Source organism: Scyliorhinus canicula, unplaced genomic scaffold (genome assembly GCF_902713615.1).
Source record: "Scyliorhinus canicula unplaced genomic scaffold, sScyCan1.1, whole genome shotgun sequence".
NCBI classification, from domain to species: Eukaryota; Metazoa; Chordata; class Chondrichthyes; order Carcharhiniformes; family Scyliorhinidae; genus Scyliorhinus; species Scyliorhinus canicula.
The window spans coordinates 39486-65672 of record NW_024055591.1 but is presented as its reverse complement, the minus strand read 5'-3'; the positions used below and the strand labels follow the sequence as shown (position 1 = coordinate 65672).

The 26187-nt window shown below is 51.1% G+C and overlaps 1 long non-coding RNA gene across 3 annotated transcripts; it reads right to left on the bottom strand.

The window, feature by feature from the left end:
* Nucleotides 1-36: 36 nt before the first annotated feature.
* On the bottom strand, nt 37-26187 carry LOC119960543. 3 transcript variants are annotated; one of them, XR_005459436.1, is made up of 6 exons: nt 25685-26187; nt 9698-9805; nt 9256-9423; nt 920-1044; nt 510-617; nt 37-236 (listed from the first exon to the last, which is right to left on the bottom strand). It is a non-coding gene; the product is annotated as an uncharacterized LOC119960543 (long non-coding RNA). The 3 variants fall into 3 exon arrangements; XR_005459434.1 differs by lacking the exon at nt 25685-26187 and adding an exon at nt 10110-10590; XR_005459435.1 differs by lacking the exon at nt 25685-26187 and adding an exon at nt 10110-10590 and having other exon boundaries at nt 9356-9423.

Here is a 26187-nt window from a genome sequence, read left to right as displayed (position 1 = left end):
TTTTGGATTCAGAAACAAAATTTAGACAGCTTCACATTACAGATTTTAATTCACTCTTTGTCACCCACCAAAGGTTTAATGTGTTTGTGTCTGAGTGCAAGGCCGGAGTGGCAATAAACAGACAACTCGCGTGAGTGCGGCCTTTGGAGTAGGCCTCAGCCCACCCACTTGTCCTCTGGAGAAAATCCCTTGTCCAAAGATTCCTGGTCACATTGCAGTCTTCAAAATTCAAATTCCTGGGGAAAAGAGGGTGCAAATGAACTAATACACAGGAAAATGTTTAAACTAGAAACACAGCAAGAGGCCAAATTCTCTCTCTGTTACACAGACTCTCAGCAACATCCACCTAGAAATATCTCAGTTATTAACCACAGAATAACAAAGATTGAGAGGCAGTTCCCGCTTCCCTGGACTTCTCCATCTCTCTCTTCTCCCCTCCCCCCGATCTCATTCTCATTGTCCCTCACATATGTGCATTAAATCAGGGTAATACGCAGACGCACACTCACCCTGGGTGAAGCCTGTGGAATAGGCCTCAGTCCATCCATCCAACCTCTGAAGAAAAGCCCTGGTCCAAGGATTCCTGCTCACATTGCAGTCTTTCAAAATTCAAATTCCTGGGGAAAAGAGGAAGAAAGTTAAGTGAAAGACAGGAAAAGTTTGAAACTATTTGATATAGCGAGAGCCCAGGATCCACTTTTCAGATACACAAACTCAGCAACATCCAAATACAAAAATGTCACAGCTTTCAACCAGAGACTAAAAAGGATTGAGAGACAGTTCCCCCCTTCTCTTGTGTTTCTCTGTCTCTCCATCCCTAACTCATTTATATTTCTGTCTCCCTCCTCCCTCTCTCTCTCTTTATCCCTCAGATATTAAAATTAAACCTCTGTCAGGTTAATAACCAGACACAACTCACCCCGGGTGAAGCCTGCGGAACAGGCCTCAACCAGCGCTCTGGATGAATTCTCACTCCCTCGTCATCCCCACCAAATCCTCCTCTTTGTATTCCCGACTACCTTAAAGTTCTCCAAATAAAAATCCCTTGGGAGAAAAAGAGATAAAATTGGTTAGAAAGACAATAAGAGTGACATTTTCAAACCTACACAAAACAGCACAACAGGAGTCCAGCATTTCCACTCTCCTGTCAATCTCTCAGCAACATACCAACACACACAATTCACAGGTGAAAAACAAACAGATTGACACACTCAGCAACACACACAGACACACACTGAGCAAGAGGAGCAATGTTTTCAGTGTAGTGGGAGGATTGGTTTGAGAACTGAAGTCCCCAGACTCAGATTTACCCTCAGTGAGCTGTGAGCAAACTCCAGCCCTAGTCTCTGCCATGTGTGGAATGTCTGCCTCTGAGGATTGCTCAATATTGACATGTAAATGACGAGGGCGAGGAATGGTTGTTGCAGGTTCCGGGGTTTAGATATTTCAGTAAGCTCAGGGAAGGTGGTAAGAGAGGGGGAGGGGTGGCATTGTTAGTCAAGGACAGTATTGCGGTGGCTGAGAGGACATTTGATGAGGACTCGAATACTGAGGTAGTATGGGCTGAGTTAAGAAACAGAAAAGGAGAGGTCACCCTGTTAGGGCTTTTCTATAGGCCTCCGAAAAATTCCAGAGATGTAGAGGAAAGGATTGCAAAGATGATTCTGGATAGGAGCGAAAATAACAGGGTAGTTGTTATGGGGGACCTTAACTTTCCAAATATTGACTGGAAACACTATAGTTCGAGTACTTTAGATGGGTCCGTTTTTGTCCAATGTGTGCAGGAGGGTTTCCTGATGCAGTATGTAGATAGGCCAACAAGAGGCGAGGCCGTATTGGATGTGGTACTGGGTAATGGACCAGGACAAGTGTTAGATTTGGAGGTAGGTGAGCACTTGGGTGATAGTGACCACAATTCAGTTACGTTTACTTTAGTGTAGGAAATGGATAGGTATACACCGCAGGGCAAGAGTTATAGCTGGGGGAAAGGCAATTATGATGCGATGAGGCAAGACTTAGGATGCATCGGCTGGAGAGGAAAACTGCAGGGGATGGGCACAATGGAAATGTGGAGCATGTTCAAGGAACAGCTGCTGCGTGTCCTTGATAAGTATTTACCTGTTCGGCAGGGAGGAAGTGGTCAAGCGAGGGAACCATGGGTTATTAAAGCAGTTGAAATACTTGTCAAGAGGAAGAAGGAGGCTTATGTGAAGATGAGATGTGATGGTTCAGTTGGGTCGCTTGAGAGTTACAGGTTAGCTAGGAAGGCTCTAAAGAGACAGCTAAGAAGAGCCAAGCGAGGACATGAGACGACTTTGGCAGGTAGGATCCAGGATAACCCTAAAGCTTTCTATAGGTATGTCAGGAATAAAAGAATGATTAAGGTAAGAGTAGGGCCAGTCAAGGACAGTAATGGGAAGTTGTGCGTGGAGTCCGAGGAGATAGGAGAGGTGCTAAATGAGTATTTTTCGTCTGTATTCACACAGGACAAAGACAAAGTTGTCGAGGAGAATACTGAGATACAGGCTACTAGACTAGAAGGGCTTGAGGTTCATAAGGAGGAGGTGTCAGCGATTCTGGAAAGTGTGAAAATAGATAAGTCCCCTAGGCCGGATGGGATTTATCCTAGGATTCTCTGGGAAGCTGGGAGGAGATTGCTAAGGCTTTGGCTTTGATCTTTAAGTCATCTTTGTCTACAGGAATAGTGCCAGAGGACTGGAGGATAGCAAATGTTGTCCCCTTGTACAAGAATGGGAGTAGAGATAACCCCGGTAACTATAGACCAGTGAGCCTTACCTCTGTTGTGGGAAAATTCTTGGAAAGGTTTATAAGAGAATGGATGTATAATCATCTGAAAAGGAATAATTTGATTAGAGATAGTCAACATGGTTTTGTGAAGGGTAGCTCGTGCCTCACAAACCTCATTGAGTTCTTCGAAAAGGTGACCAAACAAGTGGATGAGGATAAAGCAGTTTATGTGGTGTATATGGATTTCCGTAAAGCGTTTGATAAGATTCCCCATGGTAGGCTATTGCAGAAAATACAGAGGCATGGGATTCAGGGTGATTTAGCAGTTTGGATCAGAAATTGGCTAGCTGATAGAAGACAAACGGTGGTGGTTGATGGGAAATGCTCTGACTGGTGTCCAGTTACTAGTGGTGTACCACAAGGATCCGTTTTGGGGCCGCTGACCTGGAGGAGGGCGTAGAAGGATGGGTGAGTAAATTTACAGATGACACTAAAGTCGGTGGAGTTGTGGACAGTGCGCAAGGATGTTAAAAGGTACAGAGGGACATAGATAAGCTGCAGAGCTGGGCTGACAGGTGGCAAATGGAGTTTAATGCAGAAAAGTGTAAGGTGAATTATTTTGGAAGGAAGAACAGGAAGACAGAGTACTGGGCTAATGGTAAGATTCTTTGTAGTGTGGACAAGCAGAGAGATCTTGGTGTCCATGTCCATAGATCCCTGAAAGTTGCCACCCAGGTTAAGAGGGTTGTTAAGAAGGCGTACGGTGTGTTAGCTTTTATTGGTAGAGGAATTGACTTTCGGTGCCATGAGGTCATGTTGCAGTTGTACAAAACTCTGGTGCGGCCGCATTTGGAGTATTGTGTGCAGTTCTGGTCGCCACATTATAGGAAGTATGTGAAAGCATTGGAAAAGGTACAGAGGAGATTTGCAAGAATGTTGCCTGTTATGGAGTGAAGATAATATGAGCAAAGTCTGAAGGACTTGAGGCTGTTTTCGTTAGAGAGAAGAAGGTTAAGACGTGACTTAATTGAGGCATAAAAGGATGATCAGAGGATTAGATAGGGTAGACATCGAGAGCCTTTTTCCTCGGATGGTGATGTCCAGCACGAGGGGACATAGCTTTAAATTGAGGGGAGATAGATATAGGACAGATGTCAGAGGTAGGTTCTTTACTCAGAGTGTAGTAAGGGCGTGGAATGCCCTGCCTGCAACAGTAGTGGACTCGCCAACACTAAACGCATTCAAATGGTCTTTGGATAGGGATATGGACGATAAGGGAATAGTGTAGAGGGACTATAGAGGGGTTTCACAGGACAGCGCAGCATCGTGGGCTGAAGGGCCTGTACTGCGCTGTAATGTTCTATGATACCAATCTCCTTACTATTGATAAATGACACAGCAATCGATCCAGCAAGCTGCTGTCTTAACACAATCATCCCACAGGGACCACATTTCTGTATAACAGAATTGAAGCATAAGTTAAAATACTATTGGGAAATGGTTAGAAACAGTATTGTTTGAGATATCCTCAGAGATCTGTGTGCAGCCCTACCCCCTGACTTTCTGTGATGAATGTTTTCAGTCTGTCCGCTGTGATTGTTTACCAAAGATGTGCCTTCACAGGAGAGGCCAGAGGCATTTGTCCTGTCTATGGTTATGTTAATTCAGGCGACAGCAACAGATCGAGCAATGTCCTGTTACTTCAGTCTTGATGTTAATATTTATTTCCCCCTGAATTTCTGACTAGTTTGGGATGTCTATTTGTCTGTCTCCCAAGGAGGGCTTGGGTCCAGCTCTCTTTACAAGCCTGGTCCACGCACCCCCAACTCAGGCCTCAACTCCCCCGAAGGGCCCTATTCCCCCTCCCTGTCGTCAGCCACCAACACCACTGGCCTGCCCCCCTTTCCGAGCCCATCCAACAGACCCAACCAAAAACAGGGCCCAACCCACCCTCAAAACAACAAAGAACCAAGAATAAACAGGGAGCCCCCCTCAAAATGTAGCACAGCTATCCCGGACCGTCCCTTCACGCGACCCCCCCCCCCCCCCCCCCCCCGTACCCAACCCTCACTTTGAGTTCAATTGTTCATCCTGAACAAAGGCCCAGGCTTCCTCCGGGGACTGGAAGTAGAGGTGTCGGTCCTTGTAACTGACCCAGAGACGCGCCGGCTGCAGCATGCCAAACTTCACACCCCTCCTGTTCAGCACCGCCTTCGTCCAGTTGTACCCGGCCCTCTTCTTCGCCACCTCCGCCCTCTCCCACCTGCTGCTCCGCTCCTTCTTGGCCCACCTGAGCGCACAGTCCCGCTCAGCGAACAGGTGGAACCGCACGAGCACCACTCGCGGCGGCTCATTAGGCTTGGGCCTCCTCGCCAATACTCTGTCGGCCCCTCCAGCTCCTGGGGCCCCTGAAAGGACCCTGCTCCCATCAGTGAACTCAACCTGGTGACCACATAGGCCACCACGTCCGACCCCTCCACCCCCTCCAGGAATCCCAGGATCCACACTGGCCTGAGAGTCGGGCCTGCGACTTGGAGGATTTACACTTGGTCAGGCAAACTTTGGCCAAGTGCCCCTTTTTGCCGCAGTTACTGCAGTTGGCGTTCCGAGATGGGCAGCGCTGCCTGAGGGGCTGGTGCTGGTGGCATAAATAGCAGGATAGCCCCCCGGGTTGGGGGGCAGCCGCTCGGCACAGGCCCGGGGTACTCTCTGGTCGGGGGTCCACGAGGGGGTCGCGTGATCAGATGGGAACGCGTTGAGGCTTTGAAACGCTACTTCTAAGGAGGTGGCTAGTTTTACTGTCTCTTCCATGTCGAGGGCGCCTTTCTCGAGCATGCGCTGTCTGACATAGTTCGACCTGACTCCAGCCACGTAGGCATCCCGGACGGCGAGGTCCATATGTTGCGAGGCCATAATAGCCTGGTAGTTGCAACTTTGCGCGAGGACTTTGAGGTGGCGTAGCTACTCCTCCAGCGATTCCCTGGGGCATTTGGCGGCGGCGAGTGGTGAGGAGGTGTCGTGCATACACCTCGTTCACCAGCCTTACGTATCGGCGCTTCAGCATCGCCAGGGCGGCCGCATATGTGGAGGATTCCTCCAGTTGTTCAGAAATTCGATGGCTCACCCCAGCGTGGAGGAGGCTCAGCTTCTAATCGTCGGTGACGGAAGGCGAGGAGGAGGCGGCGACGTAGGCCACAAAACAGCGGAGCCAGTGCTAAAAAATCCCTTTGCCTTCCGCGGCCTGTGGGTGAAGTTCCCGTCGGTCAGGTTTGAGGGCCGATTCCATTGTGGTGTTGTAGTCGATTAAATTGATGCGACCAGCAATTCACGTGAGTCAGTGAGTGGAAGTAAACTGTGGCTTATATTGTCTAGAACAGTGCCTGCCTGCGACTGCTCTACTACTAATAGCCGCCTACATGGCAGCAGCTTTTTATACCGACCCTCAAGGGGCGGAGCCCACACAGGCCCCAGCATGGTACATTCAGAGCCATATCGTACAATGGTCCATAGGCGGGGCCCACACAGGCCCCAGCATGGTACATTCAGAGCCATATCGTACAATGGTCCATAGGCGGAGGCCCACACAGGCCCCAGCATGGTACATTCAGAGCCATATCGTACAATGGTCCATAGGCGGAGCCCACACAGGCCCCAGCATGGTACATTCAGAGCCATATCGTACAATGGTCCATAGGCGGAGCCCACACAGGCCCCAGCATGGTACATTCAGAGCCATATCGTACAATGGTCCATAGGCGGAGCCCACACAGGCCCCAGCATGGTACATTCAGAGCCATATCGTACAATGGTCCATAGGCGGAGCCCACACAGGCCCCAGCATGGTACATTCAGAGCCATATCGTACAATGGTCCATAGGCGGAGCCCACACAGGCCCCAGCATGGTACATTCAGAGCCATATCGTACAATGGTCCATAGGCGGAGCCCACACAGGCCCCAGCATGGTACATTCAGAGCCATATCGTACAATGGTCCATAGGCGGAGCCCACACAGGCCCCAGCATGGTACATTCAGAGCCATATCGTACAATGGTCCATAGGCGGAGCCCACACAGGCCCCAGCATGGTACATTCAGAGCCATATCGTACAATGGTCCATAGGCGGAGCCCACACAGGCCCCAGCATGGTACATTCAGAGCCATATCGTACAATGGTCCATAGGCGGAGCCCACACAGGCCCCAGCATGGTACATTCAGAGCCATATCGTACAATGGTCCATAGGCGGAGCCCACACAGGCCCCAGCATGGTACATTCAGAGCCATATCGTACAATGGTCCATAGGCGGAGCCCACACAGGCCCCAGCATGGTACATTCAGAGCCATATCGTACAATGGGCCATAGGTGGAGCCCACATGGGCAATAGCGTGGAAGAGTGTAATACATGGTGAATAGTTAGTACAATATGTTCACCACAAGGAGGAAACAGATAGAGACATGGGTAAAGAGAAGGAGAGACAAAGGGACAGATTCAATGTCAGCCCGTCACTAAATCTCAATTGAAACTAATTCCTGGACATGTCACTATAGCCTCACTTCATCGCAATGGATAAACCTGCCAGGATTAATCCAGAATGCAATCTGGTGTTAAAGATCTGTAAACTCAGCTTCCACTAACTTCTCCCACTTTCTGTACCTGATTTGGGAATAGAAATATTTGCTGGAAGGGTGATTGTAAAAAGACTCCTTAAGGAATAGGCAGCTGATTTGCCAGTGGAAAGGGGGCAGTGTAACTCTTTCTGGGGACAGAGGGGATGTGTCTGCAGACTGGCAATACAGATGGTGGTCACGGGTGGGGTGGGGGGGGGGGTGTTCAGAGAGAGTGTGTGGGTACGGGGGGGCGAGGGGGAAGGAGGATGACAGCAGGTAGGGGAAGGAAAGTGTATCTCTCATCTCCCCACCCGGATAGGATCACATTGCTGCCTGTGGGATCCTGCTGTGTACCAATGGCATGCAGCCTTTCCTGAGCTTAGTGACCACACACAATGTCAAATTAAACTGTTCATAGACTGTACAGGAGGGGGCAGACATAACCTAACCCCTCCCCTGCCCCACCTCCCTGAGACTGGGAGCAGGGCACTGACTCCACACTGGAGACCCCCAGATACTTTGTGCCTAACCCCCTCCCCCCACCCAACCCTCACACCAAACTCCACCTCTATTCTGCTCTCTATTCCTGTTTCCCTCGCTCTCTCCTCTCCCTCGCCACTCTCTCTACACCCATTTCTCTGTCTCGGGGAGTAAGACGGGGACAGAGACAGAGAATTTGACCAGCAGAAACTTTGCCAAAGTCAATTCAAACGCAACCCTGAGCTTTTCCACAGCCAACAGTGACATTCCAGTAAAAGGCAGGAACTGGGCAATTGGCAAATTGTCTGAATGAAATGAAATGAAAGTCCCTCTTTAAAACTGGCAGTGAGGCGGGGGGAGTGGGGGAAAGTTTGGTTACTTTGGAGAACTCGGTGAGCTGAATTACCGCCCCCAGCCCATCCCACACCCACACATGCACTCCCCTCCCCATCACCAACATATCACTAATCAGTCCATCTCACTCAGTCCCCTGTGAAAACGGTTCAACTCACTCAGTCCCAAGACTTTCAAATTTGAGATCTTCGAACCCACTTTGCAGTCCATGTGCTATTTTATTTTTAAGAGTTGTGATCACAATTGCTTTGTGGGCAAAAGCCACAGTCCTGTGTGTGAACAGCAAGATCCCACAGCAGCAGCAATGTGAACCTAACCAGGTGGGATGCTGTACTTCCTCTCCTCCCTCACTCCTGCTTCGAGCCCCATTCCCCATGGATCCAAACCTCTTCCTCCACCATCATCCTGTGTGTGGATTGGACAGCACGGGTAGCATGGTGGTTAGCATAAATGCTTCACAGCTCCAGGGTCCCAGGTTCGATTCCCGGCTGGGTCACTGTCTGTGCGGAGTCTGCACGTTCTCTCCGTGTGTGCGTGGGTTTCCTCCGGGTGCTCCGGTTTCCTCCCACAGTCCAAAGATGTGCGGGTTAGGTGGATTGGCCATGCTAAATTGCCCGTAGTGTCCTAATAGTAAGGTTAAGGGGGGGGGGGGGGGTTGTTGGGTTACGGGTATAGGGTGGATACGTGGGTTTGAGTAGGGTGATCATTGCTAAGCACAACATCGAGGGCCGAAGGGCCTGTTCTGTGCTGTACTGTTCTATATTCTAAAGAACTCCCTTCATTTCTCTGACAGCGTTAAACTGCCTCTTAAAACTAATAAAAACCTTTTATAACAAAGTCCACTGATACACAGAAAGACCCAGAAGCTGCAGTCAGAAGTGTTGAGTGTTGTTTAAAATAGCTAACAGGTTATACGGAGAGTGACCGGGGCTCAGGCAATGAAATCCAACCCCCCCCCCCTTTCGGGACACCCAGGTTTATAATAACCCCTGTTATTTGGATTCAGGATCAAAAGTTAGACAGCTTCACATTACAGATTTTAATTCACTCTTTGTCACCCACCAAAGGTTTACTGTGTTTGTGTCTGAGTGCAAGGCCGGGGCGGCAATAAAGAGACAACTCCCGTGAGTGCGGCCTTTGGAGTAGGCCTCAGTCCACCCACTTGTGCTCTGGAGAAAATCCCTTGTCCAAAGATTCCTGGTCACATTGCAGTCTTCAAAATTCAAATTCCTGGGGAAAAGGGAGAGAACATTAACTAATACACAGGAAAATGTTTAAACTAGAAACACAGCAAGAGGCCAAATTCTCTCTCTGTTACACAGACTCTCAGCAACATCCACCTAGAAATATCTCAGTTATTAATCACAGAATAACAAAGATTGAGAGGCAGTTCCCGCTTCCCTGGTGTTTCTCCGTCTCTCTCTCCTCCCCTCCCCCCGATCTCATTCTCATTGTCCCTCACATATGTGCATTAAATCAGGGTAATACGCAGACACACACTCACCCTGGGTGAAGCCTGTGGAATAGGCCTCAGTCCATCCATCCAACCTCTGAAGAAAAGCCCTGGTCCAAGGATTCCTGCTCACATTGCAGTCTTTCAAAATTCAAATTCCTGGGGAAAAGAGGGTGAAAGTTAAGTGAAAGACAGGAAAAGTTTGAAACTATTTGATATAGCGAGAGCCCAGGATCCACTTTTCAGATACACAAACTCAGCAACATCCAAATACAAAAATGTCACAGCTTTCAACCAGAGGCTAAAAAGGATTGAGAGACAGTTCCCCCCTTCCCTTGTGTTTCTCCCTGTCTCTCCATCCCTAACTCATTTATATTTCTGTCTCCCTCCTCCCTCTCTCTCTCTTTATCCCTCAGATATTAAAATTAAACCTCTGTCAGGTTAATAACCAGACACAACTCACCCCGGGTGAAGCCTGCGGAACAGGCCTCAGCCAGGGCTCTGGATGAATTCTCACTCCCTCGTCATCCCCACCAAATCCTCCTCTTTGTATTCCCGACTACCTTAAAGTTCTCCAAGTAAAAATCCCTTGGGAGAAAAAGAGATAAAATTGGTTAAAAAGTCAATAAGAGGGACATTTTCAAACCTACACAAAACAGCACAACAGGAGTCCAGCATTTCCACTCTCCTGTCAATCTCTCAGCAACATACCAACACACACAATTCACAGGTGAAAAACAAACAGATTGACACACTCAGCAACACACACAGACACACACTGAACAAGAGGGGCAATGTTTTCAGTGTAGTGGGAGGATTGGTTTGAGAACTGAAGTCCCTCAGACTCAGATTTACCCTCAGTGAGCTGTGAGCAAACTCCAGCCCTAGTCTCTGCCATGTGTGGAATGTCTGCCTCTGAGGATTGCTCAATATTGACATGTAAATGACTGATAATAGATACCAATCTTACTATTGATAAATGACACAGCAATCGATCCAGCAAGCTGCTGTCTTTACACAATCATCCACAGGGACCACATTTCTGTATAACAGAATTGAAGCATAAGATAAAATACTATTGGGAAATGGTTAGAAACAGTATTGTTTGAGATGTCCTCAGAGATCTGTGTGCAGCCCTACCCCCTGACTTTCTGTGATGAATGTTTTCAGTCTGTCCGCTGTGATTGTTTACCAAAGATGTGCCTTCACAGGAGAGGCCAGAGGCATTTGTCCTGTCTATGGTTATGTTAATTCAGGCGACAGCAACAGATCGAGCAATGTCCTGTTACTTCAGTCTTGATGTTAATATTTATTTCCCCCTGAATTTCTGACTAGTTTGGGATGTCTATTTGTCTGTCTCCCAAGGAGGGCTTTCTATACAATGGGTAAAGACCGGTAAGGAACCCCAGGACGTTCCTGCCTTGGGAGACTTTGATGGGGACAATCTTATTCTGTTACTCACAGGCAGATTCTTCAGTGATCGCTCTATAAATTTGGATTCAATTTGATTTTTCCCACTCTGTCAGTTATTCCTGAATAAATACAGGGACTTCGGCAACACATCATATTATTAGACAGGGAGGTTCAATGGGGTTTTTCACTGAAATCCTCTGATGTCAATTTCTGAATTAGAAATTAAAATGAAACAATTTAGATTAAATTAAAATGGTCAGTTTGATAACCCCAACTGCTTTCTGTTAACTCACTCCTGTCACTCCTCTCTCACCTTGTGTTTAATTTGGGGAATTCTGAAGGCAGCGTGTGCACAGGAAGAGCCCACAAATGGGGCACATTCAAAATTAAGTTCAGAATCTCTGAAGATGGATTTCAATCTCTCTTTATACTCGAAGGTGGACAAACTGACAGCAGGAATATTGATTGCACAGTAAGATTCCACAATCAGAAATGTGATCACGATGGAACATTCCCTTAGTATTGGGGATTGACATAGGGCTGCGGGGAGAATGTGTGATTAGTATTGGGGATTGACACAGGGCTGTGGGGAGAGTGGGATTAGTTTGGGATTGACCAGGGCTGTGGGGAGAGTGGGATTAGTTTGGGGATTGACCAGGGCTGTGGGGAAGTGGGATTGTATTGGGATTGACACAGGGCTGGGGAGAGTGGATTAGTTTGGGGATTGACAGGGCTGTGGAGAGTGGGATTAGTTTGGGGATTGACACAGGGCTGTGGGGAGAGCGCGGGCAGTAAGATTAACTTGCGATTGATACAGGGCTATGAGGTGAGAGTGGGGCAGTGGGATTATTTGGGATTGATACAGGGCTATGGGGAGAGTGGGCAGTGGGATTAGTTTGGGATTGATACAGGCTATGGGGAGAGTGGGCAGTGGGATTAGTTTGGGATTGACACAGGGCTATGGAGAGAGTGGCAGTGGGATTAGTTTGGGGATTGATACAGGGCTATGGGGAGAGAGTGGGCAGTGGGATTAGTTTGGGGATTGATACAGGGCTATGGGGAGAGAGTGGGGTAGTGGGATTAGTTTGGGGATTGATACAGGGCTATGGGGAGAGAGTGGGGCAGTGGGATTAGTTTGGGGATTGATACAGGGCTATGGGGAGAGAGTTGGGCAGTGGGATTAGTTTGGGGATTGATACAGGGCTATGGGGAGAGAGTTGGGCAGTGGGATTAGTTTGGGGATTGATACAGGGCTATGGGGAGAGAGCGGGGCAGTGGGATTAGTTTGGGGATTGATACAGGGCTATGGGGAGAGAGCGAGGCAGTGGGATTAGTTTGGATTGATACAGGGCTATGGGGAGAGAGGAGGCAGTGGGATTAGATTGGGATTGATACAGGGCTATGGGGAGAGCAGGACAGTGGGATTAGTTTGGGGATTGATACAGGGCTATGGGAAGAGCGGGGACAGTGGGATTAGTTTGGGATTGATACAGGGCTATGGTGAGAGAGCGGGGCAGTGGGATTAGATTGGGGATTGATACAGGGATATGGGGAGAGAGTGGGGCAGTGGGATTAGATTGGGATTGATACAGGGATATGTGGTGAGGACGGGGCAGTGGGATTAGTTTGGGATTGATACAGGGTTATGAGGAGAGAGTGGGACAGTGGGATTAGTTAGGGATTGATACAGGGATATGTGGAGAGGACGGGGCAGTGAGATTAGTTTGTATTAATCCAGGGTTATGAGGAGAGTGTGGAACAGTGGGATTAGTTTTTCACACACAAATACATGCGTGTGGACACACTGACAGATACATACACGTGTACAGGTACATGCGGACACACACATCCGCTCCGGCATAGACACATGTGTGCGTGTGCACACACACACAGTTTTGCTGTGTACATTAGCCCTTTAAGGCAATTTGATAGAATGCTGCTCATTACAGTTTGCCAATGACACCACACATTAGACAGCATTGTTAGCAACATTGCTGAAAACTATTGCAGAGAGATATTAATATTTGGGAGAAGACTGAACTGGTGGATGCATTTCAGTGTAGGGAAATATAAAATGATGTACTTTAGACTAAAAAAGGAGAGAACTGTGTTCTTTATAAATGATGAGAATACAGAAAGAGTGGAAGTTTAAACTGTCCAGATATTTCCCAGCTGGATTCACACAATACAGACAGCAATATATCGCAGATTTTGAAAGTGCCACAAATGTTGTCAAATGCAGTACGTGGGGTTCCTCAATGTTTCAATCTTGCTAAGAATCTATCATCCCCCAGGGACACCATTTCTGTACAATACGGCTGATGGACAAATTAAAATAGTTCAGGTTCAAAGTTTAAAATAACCAGTCATTTTTCTGTGCAGCGTTCGGAATCTGTCAGTGGGATTTACTTCATACAGGTGAGTGTTAATAAGTGTGTGGGGAACTGATTAGAAGTTTTGATGGAGATATTCCTGCATTATGGAAATGTGTGAGATGTATTTAGGGTTGGGAAATGGATTGATGATCAAATGATGCAGTTGTTTTTTAACTACATTAGACTGAGAGCCTTGAAGATTCACAACTTCCATGTGCTGTGAGAAAGGATTCTTAACCAACGCTTATTGTTCAAATAATTCAGACAAGTGAACAAGCTACAGGAACATTGAATGTAGAAACAGAGACAAGCAGACAACCTGTAATCGGAGCTTAAACTTCATGTTTAAATGTGAAGTGCTGAATTCATGATTGCAATACACAAGATTCCACCCTGGGATTCTGTGCAATTTAAGTTCTGCTTTTCCAAAAAATAAAAATAACTATCTGCAGTGAAAAATTCCTTGGACAGGACAGAGGGATTTTGACTCTGTATTTAACCCCAGCCAGTATTTGGGCTCGGAGTGTTTGGTGGACAATGTAGGTGGAACTTTACTCTGAAACACTGGAATTTAGGTTGAGCGGTGATTTAATCAAATGCTTCAGAATAATAATTGATATTATACATCTCGTGTGTGTCTCAGTGACAGCACTGAAACATGTACAGCACAATTTTATCCTGTTTCTGTCTCTCTTTGAAATTAGCTGGTCCATTTCCTAAATAAACACTTTTCAAAAGGGTTCCATTGCCTGTGAAACAGTTTGTGATACCCAAAGGTTCTGAAAGGTGCTTGAGAAATGTCTGTCCCCAAGCTGCTGTGAGGATATTCAGTGTCAGTGTGTGACTTGGGTCACACACAGGCCAGATACACCTCTCCAAATTAAAGATGGAGATGTGATCTCTCTCCATTTGAAAGATGTATTGACCCAGCCTGTCTGAGTTTGTGTTTGCGTTTTTCTGTACATGTGTGTATGTGTCTGGCGGGGGAGGGGGGAGGGGGATGTGTGCCATTCTTTACGCAGCACGGTAAGTGACACGGTAGCACAGTGGGTAGCACTGTGGCTTCACAGCGCCAGGGTCCCAGATCGATTCCCGTTTGGCTGACTGTCCGTGTGGAGTCTACACGTTCTCCCCGTGTCTGTGTGGGTTTCCTCTGGGTGCTCCGGCTTCCTCCCACTGTCCAAAGACCTGCTGTTCGGTGAATTGGACATTCTGAATTCTCCCTCTGTGTACCCGAACAGGCGGCAGAGTTTGGCGAATAGATGTGTGCGTGTGTGTCAGTTTGGTTAGTAATGATTGAAGATAATGAGATAGAAAGTTTGCCAAAGTGCTCACACAGCGGCAGCATTGTCGGTGTAAACAATAATGACAGAGACAGTGTAAACCCTGAACAGACCACCATACCTTGGCCCACTCCCCTACCCCGTCGCTGTCACCCCACCCAACCTCAACATCTTTAGATACTCTGCACAATTTTGATTTATCTTGGCCAATCCACCTCACCTGCACAGTTTTGGACTGTGGGAGGAAACCGGAGCACCCGGAGGGAACCCACGCAGACACGGGGAGAACGTGCAGACTCCGCACAGACAGTGACCCAAGCCGGGAATCGAACCCGGGACCCTGTAGCTGTGAGGCAGCAGTGCTAATCACTATTTGATCCCGGCTCTGGGTCACTGTCCGTGTGGAGTTTGCACATTCTCCCCGTGTTTTTGTGGGTTTCGCCCCCACAAACCAAAGATGTGCCAGGCAGAGGGATTGGCCGCTCTAAATTGCCCCTTAATTGGAAACAATGACCTGGGCAATCGCAATTTGTTGAAATTATTGCCATTTTCACAATTCTGTGCATTGCAGTTTGTTTACATTTATTTGACAGAGAAAATGCTTTGACTTTTACCTATTGACAAACTGTTACTGTCCAGTTCAGCGTGTCTGATACCCCCCAGCTCCCCTCCAGCCCCCCTTCCCTAACCCTTCCCCTCTCCCCCCAGCCCCCCTTTCCCTAACCCTTCCCCTCCCCCCCAGCCCCCCTTTCCCGAACCCTTCCCCTCTCCCCCCAGTCCCCCTTTCCCTAACCCTTCCCCTCTCCCCCCAGCCCCCCTTTCCCTATTCCTTCCCCTCCCCCAGCCCCCCTTTCCCTAACCCTTCCCCTCCCCCCTTTCCCTAACCCTTCCCCCAGTCCCCTTTCCCTTCCCCTTCCCCAACCCCAACCCCCCTTTCCCTAACCCTTTCCCTCTCCCCCAGCCCCCTTTCCCTAACCCTTCCCCTCCCCCAGCCCCCCATTCCCTAACCCTTCCCCTCGCCCCATCCCACTTCCCTAACCCTTCCCCTCCCCCCCAGCCCCCCTTTCCATAACCCTTCCCGTCTCCTGCCCCCTTTCCCTAACCCTTCCCCTCCCCCCCAGCCCCCCTTTCCATAACCCTTTCCGTCTCCTGCCCCACTTTCCATAACCCTTCCCCTCCCCCCAGCCCCCATTTCCCTAACCCTTCTGCTCTCCCCTCCAGCCCCCCTTTCCTAACCCTTCCCTCCCCCCAGCCCCCTTTCCCAAACCCTTCCCCTATCCCCCCTTTCCCTAACCCTTCCCCTCTCCCCAGCCCCCCTTTCCCTAAACCTTCCCCTCTCACCCCAGCCCCCTTTCCCTAACATTTCCCCCTCTCCCCCCAGCCCCCATTTCCCTAACCCGTCCCCTCTCCCCAGCCCCCCTTTCCCTAACTCTTCCCCTCTCCCCCCAGCCCCCCTTTCCCTAGCCCTACCCCTCTATCCCCCAGCCCTCCTTTCCCTAACACTTCCCCTCTCCCCCCAGCCCCCTTTCCCTAACACTTCCCCTCCCCCAGTCCCCCTTTCCCTAACCCTTCCCCTCCCCCCAGCCCCCCTTTCCCTAACCCTTCCTCTCTCCCCCCAGTCCCCCTTTCCCTAACCCTTCCCCTCTCCCCCCAGTCCCCCTTTCCCTAACCCTTCCCCTCCCCCCAGTCCCCCTTTCCCTAACCCTTCCCCCCTCTCCCCCATCCCCACTTTCCCTATCCCTTCCCCACACCCCAGCCCCCCTTTCCCTAACCCCCTCTCCCCCAGCCCCCCTTTCCCAAACCCTTCCCCTCCCCCCAGCCCCCTTTCCCTAACCCTTCCCCTCTCCCCCTAGCCCCCTTTCCCTAACCCTTCCCCTCTCCCCCCCAGCCCACCTTTCCCTAACACCCCCTCTCTCCCCCAGCCCCCTTTCCCTGACCCTCCACCTCTCCCCCAGCCCCCTTTCCCTAACCCTTCCCCTCCCTCCCCTGCCCCCTTTCCCTAACCCCCTCTCCCCCCCAGCCCCCGTTTCCCTAACCCTTCCCCTCTCCCCCCCAGCCCCCCTTTCGCTAACCCTTCCCCTCCCCCCCAGCCCCCCTTTCCCTAACCCTTCCCCTCCCCCCAGCCCCCCTTTCCCTAACCCTTCCCCTCCCCCCAGCCCCCCGTTCCCTAACCCATCCACTCTTCCCCCGGCCCCCATTTCCCTAATCCTTCCCCTCCCCCCAGCCCCCCTTTCCCTAACCCTTCCCCTTTCTCCCAGCCCCCCTTTCCCTAACCCTTCCCCTCGCCCCCCAGACACCCTTTCCCTATCCCTTCCCCTCTCCCCAGCCCCCCTTTCCCTAACCCTTTCCCCTCCCCAGCCCCCCTTTCCCTAACCCTTCCCCTCTCCCCCCAGCCCCCTTTCCCTAACCCTTCCCCTCTCCCCCAGCCCCCTTTCCCTAACCCTTCCCCCTCCCCCCCAGCCCCCCTTTCCCTAATCCTTCCCCTCCCCCAGCCCCCCTTTCCCTAACCCTTCCCCTCTCCCCAACCCCCCTTTCCCTAACCCTTCCCCTCTCCCCCCAGCCCCCCCTTTCCCTAACCCTATCCCCCTCCCCCCAGTCCCCCTTTCCCTAACCCTATCCCCCTCCCCCCAGTCCCCCTTTCCCTAACCCTTCCCCTCTCCCCAGCCCCCCTTTTGCTAACCCTTCACCTCTCCCCCAGCCCCTTCCCCACCCCCAGCCCCTCTCCCTAACCCTTCCCCTCTACCATCCCCCCAGCCCCCCTTTCCCTAACCATTCCCCTCTCCCCCCAGCCCCCCTTTCCCTAACCATTCCCCTCTCTCCCCAGCCCACGTTTCCCTACCCTTTCCCCTCCCCAGCCCCTTTCCCTAACCCTTCCCCTCTCTCCAACAGCCAACTGTTCCCCGAGCCACCACACTCAGACATTTCTGTCAGTTGTACAGGTCGGTGTAAAATGAACTTAAGGAAAGAGTGGTATTTAAAGAGAGGGACGTTGTGCTGAATGGAGGGACAGACGGATCTGGGTTCCTTGTACACCAGGCACTGATAGTGGAGGTGGGGGGGGGGGGGGGGCGTGCAGCAAGCAGTGAAGAAGGCAAATGATATGTTGGCCTTCATTGCCAGAGCGATTTGCGTTGAGAAGTGAAGTTGTCTTACTGCAGTTATACAAGGCCTTGGTGAGACATCACCTGGAGTACTGTGTACCGTTTCTGTCTCCCTAACTAAGAAAGGATATAGTTGGCAGAGAGGGTGTGCCGCGGAGGGTCAATCAGCTGATAGCGAGGTTGTCGAAATGTCCTAGGAGGAGAGATTGGTTCAATAGGGCCTATATTCACTAGATTTCAGACGGATGAGAGGGGATCTGATTGGAATGTATTACATTCTCAAAGTGCTGGACAGACTATGTACAGGGATGATAATTTCCACATTATACAGCCTCTGCCATCTATTTGCCCACCAACTGAAGTTGTTTCAATCAAATGCTCACCACACACACCCCCAACAAGTTGCGTGTCTTTTGCCCCACAGCCAGCCCTGCCAGTGCCCCCCCCACAGCCAGCACTGCCAGTGCCCCCCCCCCACAGCCAGCACTGCCAGTGCCCCCCACAGCCAGCACTGCCAGTGCCCCCCCCCCCCCACAGCCAGCACTGCCAGTGCCCCCCCCCCACAGCCAGCACTGCCAGTGCCCCCCACAGCCAGCACTGCCAGTGCCCAACACACTGCCAGCACTGCCAGTGCTACCCCCCACAGCCAGCACTGCCAGTGATACCCCCCACAGCCAGCACTGACAGCGCTCCTCCCACAGCGAGCACTGCCAGTGCCCCCACCCCCACAGCCAACACTGCCAGTGCTCCTCCCACAGCCAGCCCTGCCAGTGCCCCCACCCCCACAGCCAGCACTGCTAGTGCCCCCACCCCCACAGCCAGCACTGTCAGTGCTCCTCCCACAGCCAGCAGTGCCAGTGCCCCCCCCCCTCCACAGCCAGCACTGCCAGTGCTCCCCCACAGCCAGCACTGCCAGTGCCCCCCCCCTCCACAGCCAGCACTGCCAGTGCCCCACAGCCAGTACTGCCAGTGCTCCCCCCACAGCCAGCACTGCCAGTGATACCCCACACAGCCAGCACTGCCAGTGATACCCCCCACAGCCAACACTGCCAGTGCGCCCTCCCCCACAGCCAGCACCGCCAGTGCCCCCCCCTCCACAGCCAGCACTGCCAGTGCTCCCCCACAGCCAGCACTGCCAGTGCCCCACACACTGCCAGCAGTGCCAGTGATACCCCACACAGCCAGCACTGCCAGTGATACCCCCCACAGCCAACACTGCCAGTGCGCCCTCCCCCACAGCCAGCACTGCCAGTGATACCCCCCACAGCCAGCACTGCCAGTGCCCTCCCCCACAGCCAGCACTGTCAGTGATACCCCCCACAGCCAACACTGCCAGTGCCCTCCCCCACAGCCAGCACTGTCAGTGATACCCCCCACAGCCAACACTGCCAGTGATACCCCCCACAGCCCAACACTGCCAGTGATACCCCCCACAGCCAACACTGCCAGTGATACCCCCCACAGCCAGCACTGCCAGTGATACCTCCCACAGCCAGCACTGCCAGTGCTCCCTCCCCCACAGTCAGCACTGCCAGTGCTCCCTCCCCCACAGCCAGCAACGCCAGTGCTCCCTCCCCCTCAGCCAGCACTGCCAGTGCCCCACAGCCAGTACTGCCAGTGCTCCCCCCACAGCCAGCACTGCCAGTGCTCCACCCCACAGCCAGCCCTGCCAGTGCCCTCCCCACAGCCAGCACTGCCAGCGCCCCCACCCACTCAGCCTGCACTGCCAGTGCTCCACCCCCACAGCCAGCACTGCCAGTGCTCCACCCCCACAGCCAGCACTGCCAGTGCCCCCCAACCCCACAGCCAGCACTTCCTTGCCCCCCACACGGCCAGCAGTGCCAGTGCTCCCCTGCAGCCAGCACTGCCAGTTCCACCCACAGCCAGCACTGCCAGTGCTCCACCCACACAGCCAGCACTGCCAATGCCCCCTCCCCCACAGCCAGCACTGCCAGTGATACCCCACAGCCAACACTGCCAGTGCCCCACCACAGCCAGCACTGCCAGTGATACCCCCACAGCCAGCACTGCCAGTGCTTCCCCACAGCCAGCACTGCCAGTGCCCACCCCCACAGCCAACACTGCCAGTGCTACCCCCACAGCCAGCATTGCCAGTGCTCCCCCCATTAGCCAGCACTTCCAGTGATACCCCCCACAGCCAACACTGCCGTGATACCCCCCACAGCCAGCACTGCCAGTGATACCCCCCAAACAGCCAGCACTGCCAGTGCCCTCCCCCACAGCCAGCACTGCCAGTGATACCCCCACAGCCAGCACTGCCAGTGCCCACCACCCCCACCGCCAGCCGTGCCAGTGCCCTCCCCACAGCCAGAACTGCCAGTGCCCTGCCCCCACAGCCAGCACTGCCAGTGATACCCCCCACAGCAGCACTGCCAGTGATACCCCCCACAGCCAGCACTGCCAGTGATACCCCGAACAGCCAACACTGCCAGTGCCCCCCACAGCCAGCACTGCCAGTGCCCCCACACAGCCAGCCCTGCCAGTGAACCCCCCACAGCCAGCACTGCCAGTGATACCCCACAGCCAGCACTGCCAGTGATACCCCCCACAGCCAGCACTGCCAGTGGCCCCCACAGCCAGCACTGCCAGTGATACCCCCCACAGCCAGCACTGCCAGTGCTCCCCCCCACACAGCCAGCACTGCCAGTGATACCCCCCCCCACAGCCAACACTGCCAGTGATACCCCCCACAGCCAGCACTGCCAGTGCCCCCACAGCCAGCACTGCCAGATACCCCCCACAGCCAAACACTGCCAGTGCCCCCCACAGCCAGCACTGCCAGTGCTCCCCCCACAGCCAGCACTGCCAGTGATACCCCCACAGCCAACACTGCCAGTGATACCCCCCACAGCCAGCACTGCCAGTGATACCCCCCACAGCCAGCACTGCCAGTGATAGCCCCCCACAGCAAGCACTGCCAGTGATACCCCCCACAGCCAACACTGCCAGTGATACCCCCCACAGCCAACACTGCCAGTGATACCCCCACAGCCAACACTGCCAGTGATACCCCCCACAGCCAGCACTGCCAGTGATACCCCCCACAGCCAGCACTGCCAGTGCTACCACCCACAGCCAGCACTGCCAGTGATACCCCCCACAGCCAGCACTGCCAGTGATACCCCCACAGCCAACACTGCCAGTGATACCCCCCACAGCCAACACTGCCAGTGATACCCCCCACAGCCAGCACTGCCAGTGATACCCCCCACACCCAGCACTGCCAGTGCTCCCTCACCCACAGCCAGCACTGCCAGTGATACCCCACAGCCAGCACTGCCAGTGATACCCCCCACAGCCAACACTGCCAGTGATACCCCCACAGCCAGCACTGCCAGTGATACCCCCCACACAGCCAGCCCTGCCAGTGCTCCACCCCACAGCCAGCACTGCCAGTGCCCCCACCCCCACAGCCAGCACTGCCAGTGCCCCCTCCCTCACAGCCAGCCCTGCCAGCAACCTCCCCACAGCCAGCACTGCCAGCGCCCCCACCCACTCAGCCAGCACTGCCAGTGCTCCCTCACCCACAGCCAGCACTGCCAGTGCCCCCCCACAGCCAACACTGCCAGTGATACCCCCACAGCCAGCACTGCCAGTGATACCCACCACAGCCAGCACTGCCAGTGCCCTCCCCCCACAGCCAGCACTGCCAGTGTCCCCACTCCCACCGCCAGCACTGCCAGTGCTACCCCACAGCCAACACTGCCAGTGCCCCCCCACAGCCAACACTGCCAGTGCCCCCCCACAGCCAACACTGCCAGTGCCCCCCCACAGCCAACGCTGAGCTGCTGATTGGCTGAGAGGATGTCAGTCCAGCGGCTAGAGCTGCTGATTGGCTGAGAGGCTGTCAGCCAGCGGCTAGAGCTGCTGATTGGCTGAGAGGCTGTCAGTCAGCGGCTGGAGCTGCTGATTGGCTGAGAGGCTGTCAGTCAGCGGCTGGAGCTGCTGATTGGCTGAGAGGCTGTCAGTCAGCGGCTGGAGCTGCTGATTGGCTGAGAGGCTGTCAGTCAGGTTGATTTACTCATTAATTTAATAATTGATGTAACCGGATATTTCACCGCGATCTTGATCTGCTCCCTGAACCTGGACTGAGTCACCACATAAATAAATGTGTTTGTGCAGCAATTTAAATCCCGCAGCATAAATCCGACTTGTTGTAAATTATATTGAGGATCGGTGAGGTAATATAATCCTCTCACATCGATATAGAAAAATTTAATAACGTACACGGTCCAGAGGAGAATGAAAGTCCCGGAGATGCTGAAGAGTAAAATCATTGCCTTCCTTCTGCTCTCCATCTCTGGGTCTGTGGGATTGTCTCCCTGACTCTGAGCCCTCAGTGTCTTCCGGACCCGACTGCTGAGTAAAATGTGTCTGACTGTCAGAGCGTTGGTCAACAGGATTGAGAAGAACGGGATCAATGGGGTTAAAACCTGATCAAACCAGGAATATCCAACCCATCCCGGGTCAGTGAGATAGCTGCTCTTTGTCCGACAGCCCCACTGGACATTGTCGATTATCCTCCATAGGTTCCAATGTAAAGTACTGGGGGATGTTTTTCACACAGAGCAGGAGGCCGCTTGTTGACAGAATCACAGCCGCAGTTTTCCCGGTGCAATATTTAGTTTTCAGTTTCTGGCAGCGAATGGCCACAAATCGATCAAAGGAGAAAGTGAGGGTGAACCAGACAGAACAGTCCCTGGCTGCAGAGTACAGGACAGCGTTAACACTGCACACAGGGGTGAGGTACAGGAAATTCCAGGGGAAATAATAACCATTGATCCTGTTCAGTATGGGTTTAGTGATAATAAACAGCAGATCCGCCGTTGCCATGGCCACCAGGTAGCGAGTGGTGCAGGTAGAGAGACCACACTGACCCCGACACAGAATCACAATTCCCAGTAAATTAACTGTCAGAGAGAGAAAGGAGAGACGCGGGAAATCACTGGATAATCAATCTCCCTGTCTGAACATAATCTCAGCATCAATATAATGGACAGTGGGTGGGTGGGGGTGTTGGGAGAGGAGTGGGCACAGAGATTAACATTGCAGAGAGGGAAGTAGCAAATGTAACTCCAGTGTTAAAGATGGGGAATGGGGGGGGGGGGGGGGAAGTGTGAATTGCAGCCCTGTCAGTTTGATGGCAGTGGGAGGGAAATGTTTATAATTCAGATACCTTTGGGAGAGGTTACATTTCCCATTCAGTCTGATTTACAGGATTCACTCAGACCGGCCAGGTTTCCCAAACCAGATACAAACATACCAGAGATTGTCATCCCTGCTCAGTTATTGGACCACACCCCGGATTGGACCGTTCCCTGGACTGGGTTTCTGATGGGGTCGGACACCACTCCTGGTTTACTGAATACTCCAGGATCAATAGTAAAAATAAATCAAACGCAGGACCTTCCCACTTCATAATCATGGGAGGAATAAAACATAGAATGTGTGGGGTTGTGGGACTATGATGTCTGAGCCTGTGGACAGAGGATATCCAGAGTCGATAAGGTCAGTGACAGTCCTGGGAACAATACCATGATGTTTGGTGATGTGCTGCTGGTCCAGGGGGAGGTAGCAGGAGGGGGAGGTAGCAGGATGGGTCTGAGAGTTGACAGCCAGCCTCTGTGAGGAAGAAGGCAGTACACCAGACAATAATGGCAACACCCTTGTGGGCAGCTCAGATCACCAGGTCAGGGTTGGATATCAGAGAGAGGATTGGAGCAAGTTTAGAGTGAGTCAGGATTGAGTTGGTGAGAGGCACAGAGACATTGAGACGGTGGATGTCGCACTGACAGATCTCAGTGAAAAGACCAAGGGCTGATAGGAGGCCAGAGGGTGGGGTCCAGGTAGAGGGAGATTACTGGAGGCGGATGGATTTCAGCACCAAATTTCCATAGAATAGACAGTGAGAAACAGCAGAGACAATATTATCTACTCACTGAACACCATCAGAATAATTACCAAATAATTGAAAAGCAGAAGTCGGTCTCTGTTATTCTTGAATTTACAACAGAATATAATAAAATCTTCCAGTCACAATGTCAACAGTAGGAAAAATGGGATTAGAAGTCTGAGTTAAAAGAAATGCAGTAACACAGAGTATTCTAAATAGGCGGCACATATTCCAAAGTCAACATCATTCCTGAAACATTTCATCAAATTATTTCAATAACTATCAGAAATAACAGATCTGAGTAGTATGATAGATGTTAAACAGTTTGAGTTTCTAAAGGCCGTCAGTAAGATCCGACATAACAGACTGATGAGTAATCTCAGAGCCAGTGGGGTTAGGGGACACAGCAGCAGAATGCTGGCGACACACACACACAAAACAGGGAGAGGAGTTAAAGGGATTTAGACTGATTGGTGGAAGGTGGGAAGTGGTGTTCCACAAGGATCACCACTGGGATCACTATTCTTCACCATTCCCATCAACAGTATGGAATCGGGAAGCAGCATGAAAATTTACACAATTTACAGACACAATCAAATTGAGAGTGATAGTGAATACAGAGGAAGAATACAACTAATTACAGGCACACATTATCAGTAATTATGAATTTGCAAAGTGGGAATTTCGATGGGAAATTAATGTACCGACAGATCAGTGTCCGCTGCTGCATTTTGATCAGAACAATAAGTCCCCCAATCACTCCTTGGAAAACAAGTGTGTGAATGGACTGGAGGGGTTTCTGGGTTCAGGTGAATAGATTCACAAATCGTGTGAAGCAGGAACGCAGTTCAAAAACACCCATAAAAATTGATCAAACATGTGAGTTCATTTCAGAATGAATAGAAATGAGAAAATATCACAAAACCTATTGGAATACTGGACTGTTGTGGGTTTTATGAAATATTAGAGTGGGGTGATATCTGATCCTGTTGGAGTAGGTCCATAGAAAACAGAGATAGGGACATTTCACTTCATACAATAAATATCAAACATCTTCAAAACACAGCCAAACTCTTCCTGTTTTCAACCTATTCCAAAGTTAAAACACACAGAGAGGTCCACAGAATGGAGCGACAACTCACCAATAAAATACATCATTTCAAAATAGAACCAACTAATGTCAGTTCAGTTACTGACCCACACACAATACAATCCACACAGACAGATAGTCCCAGTAATAGAGGGATAATTAGATCAGATATTCCACTCTGGTTAGTGACCCACACTCAGTACAATTCTACACTGACAGATACTCCCAGTAATCCTTGTTCCCACTGTCAGATATTCCACTCTGGTTAGTGACCACACTCAGTACAATTCTACACTGACAGGTACTTCCAGTAATCCTTGTTCCTGCTGTCAGATATTCCACTCTGGTTAGTGACCCACACTCAGTACAATTCTACACTGACAGATACTTCCAGTAATCCTTGTTCCTGCTGTCAGATATTCCACTCTGGTTAGGGACCCACACTCAGTCCAATTCTACACTGACAGATACTTCCAGTAATCCTTGTTCACTGCTGTCAGATATTCCACTCTGGTTAATGACCCACACTCAGTATGATTTCATTCTTCTTGCCACTAAACCTTCCTTCAGAGAGATTGCCTTCACTGAGATCCAATCTGACATTGTACAAGATTCCACTCAATATAACAACTTTATTGATCAGAGATGCCGTGAGTGACAAACAGGTTTATTGTTAGTTGGTGAAATGGATTAAAACCCCAGACATTATTAACGAGATTTGCATTTAGTGAATTATATTGTTGACCAGGTGTCTGTATAACAGAGAGCAGGAGATCAGCGTTAAACATTTTTAGTCGCAGTGTAAATTCAGAGAGCAGCTCACACACAGATTTACACAAATTCAAAGGCGATAGTCACTTACCAGGAACACCAACAATAGCCAGAATTGGGTAGAATATTTTCTCAGCCGTCTGAATTGGATAAAGCATTTTCACTGTGAAGTGATGTGTCCTTTCCTGCGATTGGCAATCTCTCTGTCTGAAACTCTGAAGTTATATATTCTCCAAACTTTTAATTAAAACCCTGTGGAACCACCTCAGGGGTATTGAGGTTGTGACATCGTTTAACATATTTTTCAAAGATGTGAACAAACAGATTACGATATTGTGCTCAGTGAAAGCAAATATTTTTTTTTGAGTGAGTGATCTCTTTCCAAACACTGGACTGTGTTGATCACATTGACTAACAAATAATAACAGACAGAATGCTGTCCACTCAGACACTATCAGTCCCATCTGAAGATCTCAGATTGTTTCAGTGATATCCCTCACTCCACTGTGAGCATTGAATGATTCAGTTAAAAATTGTCAGTGTGTTTCTCTGGGTGGGTCCACTGCACTCTGGGGTGCAGCTGTCTCTGTAACT